Genomic DNA, 4,862 nt, shown 5'->3' with positions numbered 1-4,862 from the left:
GTACAAAAGTGAAGTCTACTTATGTCCCGACCAGATTAGATTGTGTGATTGTTGTATTGAATGCTTACGCCGAAAATAATATTTATTTATTATCAACATTTTAGTATGGTTTCATACAATTGGTCTTGTCAGTACAATTAGATTGTAGCAGCATACTCTTGCTGACTTTTTTTTCTTAATTTATATAGCTGAAAGATAACTCGTGCAAGTTTGTTAGCTAAGTAATTTATATGCCCATCCCAAGATAGTCTTTTATCAGCCATAATTCCAAGTAATTTTACACTCGGACCGCAGAGACAGGTACCTTAGTGTCCAGTAATGACTGGTGTGTAGAATGATTGAATTTCGAACTTAAAAAGAAAAATATGAGGCATTGTTGAAGAAAAATCGTCGACCGGAGATGAAATACGATGGGAAGTGGATTTCTCAATGTAATCTTAACCAAAGGTTAGTGTCTTGACGCATCTGAAGATTTTGGCTGCTGAGTGCTTCTTCTCACCGAGTACGAATAACCGACGCACTTCAGCTGGGTCAGAAGTACATCAATTTCTGCTTGAAATTCACAATAACCACGCAATTGCCCGTCGTCATCGATGCTGAACTCTTTCAGCTTTTCTCTCATTAGTCTCTCGAATGCTGAACACATAATTAGAGACGAGCAAACGAAAAACAACGCACAGGACACAAACACAGTACAATACACGATTTAAACGCAAGGAACGCAAAACACATTTAAACGAATGGCGCAGAGCACAGCGCTACCCTGTCACAACCTCTCGAAAGTTCACAAAAGTCGAATAGTCGATATACGGTTTCTATCGTTTTCGATCTAACGCGAATTCTTTACAGACGAATGGAAAAACTAGTAGAAGCCGACCTGGGGGAAGATCAGTTTGGATTCCGTAGATATGTTGGAACACGTGAGGCAATACTGACCCTACGACTTATCTTAGAAGCTAGATTAAGAAATGGCAGACCTACGTTTCTAGCATTTGTAGACTTAGAGAAAGCTTTTGATAATGTTGACTGGAATACTCTCTTTCAAATTCTGAAGGTGGCAGGGGTAAAATACAGGGAGAGAAAGGCTATTTACAATTTGTACAGAAACCAGATGGCAGTTAGAAGAGTCGATGGGTATGAAAGGGAAGCAGTGGTTGGGAAGGGAGTGAGACAGGGTTGTAGTCTCTCCCCGATGTTATTCAATCTATATATTGAGCAAGCAGTGGAGGAAACGAAAGAAAAATTCGGAGCAGGTATTAAAATCCATGGAGAAGAAATAAAAACTTTGAGGTTCGCCGATGACATTGTAATTCTGTCAGAGACAGCAAAGGACTTGGAAGAACAGTTGAACGGAATGGATAGTGTCTTGAAAGGAGAATATAAGATGAACAACAACAAAAGCAAAACGAGAATAATGGAATGTAGTCGAATTAAGTCGGGTGATGCTGAGGGAATTAGATTAGGAAATGAGACACTTAAAGTAGTAAAGGAGTTTTGCTATTTGGGGAGCAAAATAACTGATGACGGTCGAAGTAGAGAGGATATAAAATGTAGACTGGGAATCGCAAGGAAAAAGTTTCTGAAGAAGAGAAATTTGTTAACATCGAGTATAGATTTAAGTGTCAGGAAGTCATTTCTGAAAGTATTTGTATGGAGTGTAGCCATGTATGGAAGTGAAACATGGACGATAAATAGTTTGGACAAGAAGAGAATAGAAGCTTTCGAAATGTGGTGCTACAGAAGAATGCTGAAGATTAGATGGGTAGATCACATAACTAATGAGGAAGTATTGAATATGATTGGGGAGAAGAGAAGTTTGAGGCGTTACTTGACAGAAGAAGGGATCGGTTGGTAGGACATGTTCTGAGGCATCAAGGGATCACCAATTTAGCATTGGAGGGCAGCGTGGAGGGTAAAAATCGTAGAGGGAGTCCAAGAGATGAATACACTAAGCACATTCAGAAGGATGTAGGTTGCAGTATGTACTGGGAGATGAAGAAGCTTGCACAGGATAGAGTAGCATGGAGAGCTGCATCAAACCAGTCTCTGGACTGAAGACCACAACAACAAGATCGTTTTCGATGTAGCATGTATACATCATAATGACGTCACATCGTATTCAAGTCCGGTGAACTTAGCATCCTCCGCCGTTTCCGGTGCTGTGACGGGATTTCGGCCTTTGAAGACCTGGCATCCGCGCCACATGGCGACGTGCTCGCCGCGGCAGCGGGCACACGTCGGCTGCTCTTCTTTGGTGCTGGTGCTGGTGCAGATGCGGCTGCCATGTTGACGTTCGCACTTGACGCACCTGGCGGCGTTGCGGCAGTGCTTTGCCACATGCCCTTCCTCCTGGCACTTGTAGCACTGGGGCTCCGTGTCCAGGTGTGGGGGGAGAGTTTCCGGCTCACGCGAAAGCCTAAAAGCTTTCGGACGCCGAATATGTCCCCGCCGTTGTCTGACGCTGTGGCGACGATGACCAGCGGCGGTTTCTTCTTGTTAATCTTGTTGTGCAACCTGACGGCTGCATCAACAAACCCTTGGCGGAGCAGCCCTTCTTTGACTGCTTGCTCCGTAAGGAGCCAAGGCAGTCCCCTCAGGAGGGGAGCGCCTTGGTGACTTGTTTGCGACGAAGGGCCCTGCAGTCGCTCCAGTTTGCGGCCTGGAGCTTTATTTATTTTTTATTTATTTATTTATTTATTTAACCTGATCAGATTAGGGCCATCAGGCCCTCTCTTACATCGGACCAGTGTTTCACACATGCAGCATTTCACACATCAGAGTTACATCATGAACATAGTTTAAATGAGAAAATTAGCTTACTCTAGTGACAATTTGAATAAAGAGTAGTGACTAAGACCTAATAAAGTAAATGCGGAAGTATTTTTACAACAGTTGCTATACATACAGATTATGATAAAAGCAATAATAATAACAGTAAAACAAAAAATCAAATAATAATGATGAATATGACTAAGACCTAATAAAGTAAATGCTGGCAGTATTTTTACATCAGGTGCTATACATACAGATTATGGTGAAAGCAATAATAATAACAGTAAAAAAAAAATCAAATAATAATGACAAACATGAGAAAGAGTGGCAATAATAATGAAGGTTTGTGCAGATGTATATTAATATATTGGTGTGTAAAGTAGATGTTTACTAGTATAGCGAGTTTTGGGTAAGGGAGGTTTAAGGAGGGGGAGAGAGGGAAGTAATGAGGTGAAGTGCACTCATGTACAGAGGAACGCATTACTGTTGCTTAATTAGATACGTCATTAACTGTTTTTTGAAGCCGGTCATGTTTTTAAGTTCTCTAACATAACGAGGGAGGTTATTCCAGAGTCGGGTTCCCGCTACTGTAAAGGACTTGGAGAAAGTGACTGAGCGATGCAGTGGAACGGAGAGGGTTTTATTATGATGGGAACGTGTGTTTCTGTCATGTTGTTCCGACATGAGTGTTAGGGAAGAGGAGAGATATGAGGGACAGTGTACATTTATAAGGCAGTAGATGAGACAGAGTGTATGGAAATCTCTGCGTTTGTCTGCACGCAGCCAGGACAATTTTGCATATGCTGGTGAAATGTGATCAAAAAGTCGAACGTCACAGATATATCGGACGCAGGCATTCGTGACCAGTTCTAGACGTCGGGAATTTTCCTGAGAGAGGCCTTGTAGGATAATATCGCTGTAGTCAATGATTGGGAGTATAAGCGTTTGTACTAATTTCTTTTTCAGATCGAAAGGGAAGAGTTTTTTATATTTTTGTAGGACATGAAGGGATGCTGATGCTTTTTTGCACACTGCAGTTACGTGCTCTGTCCAATTTAGATTTTCATCAATTATTACTCCCAAACTCTTTATGGTGGCGTCGGAGTCGACTGACTCAACGACGACCTCCTTGGCGCAGCTCTGCCCCATCTCATCAAAGATTTCCACCCACTCGGCCTCCCTGCAGCTCCTAAGGGCGGGCGGCCGTCCTAAATCCCCTTCACCCGCGAGGCGTTCTCTCCGCGGTCCGCGCCAGCCGCCGCGCGTCGGCGATCGCTGAGAGGCTGGCGTCGGCGCCTGTGGTGGCGTCGGTGTAACTGCCTCGTCCGCCCTGGTCGCTTGTTCCTTTTCTTTGCTGAGCCTCTTTTTAATTAGACTCACTGCTGGTTCCCATGCCTTGCTGAGGTTATAGCCACAATCTCTGTTTATCAGTCCGTCTCTGGTACGAATTTCGATAGCCTCTCTAACGACGCTGTCCCAGTATTTACATGTCTGTGCCAAGACCCTGGTACGTTGGTGGTCCGCCGGCCGGAGTGGCCGAGCGGTTCTAGGCGCTTCAGTCTGGAACCGCGCGACCGCTACGATCGCGGGTTCGAATCCTGCCTCGGGCATGGATGTGAGTGACGTCCTTAGGTTAGTTAGGTTTAAGTAGTTCTAAGTTCTAGGGGACTGATGACCTCAGATGTCAAGTCCCATAGTGCCCAGAGCCAATTGAACCATTTTTTGTTGGTGGTCCATTTCGTGATTTTCGGACAAACAGTGCTCTGCGACTGCCGACTTGTTGCGGTACATATGTCGAGCGTGCTCTGATGTTCTCGGCAACGATCTTCGATGGTGCGACTGTCTGTCCAATACAAGTCCTCCCACACTCACAGGGAATCTGGTATATTCCGGCCTTCTGCAAACCGAGATCGCCTTTGACACTTCCCAATAATTTGGGTGAGCAAAAGACAGTTCCTACTCGGTGTTACCTCAATATTCGTCCTATTTTCCCCGATGGGGCGGCAGTATACGGTATATATGCGGTGGGTATCTCTTCCTCCGTGACTTCGTCCATCTCCACATGCTGTACTGTAGAGCCCTCTCTGATA

The sequence above is a fragment of the Schistocerca cancellata genome, chromosome 10 (assembly GCF_023864275.1).
Source record: "Schistocerca cancellata isolate TAMUIC-IGC-003103 chromosome 10, iqSchCanc2.1, whole genome shotgun sequence".
In the NCBI taxonomy this organism is placed as follows: Eukaryota; Metazoa; Arthropoda; class Insecta; order Orthoptera; family Acrididae; genus Schistocerca; species Schistocerca cancellata.
This window is presented reverse-complemented; position numbering follows the sequence as displayed.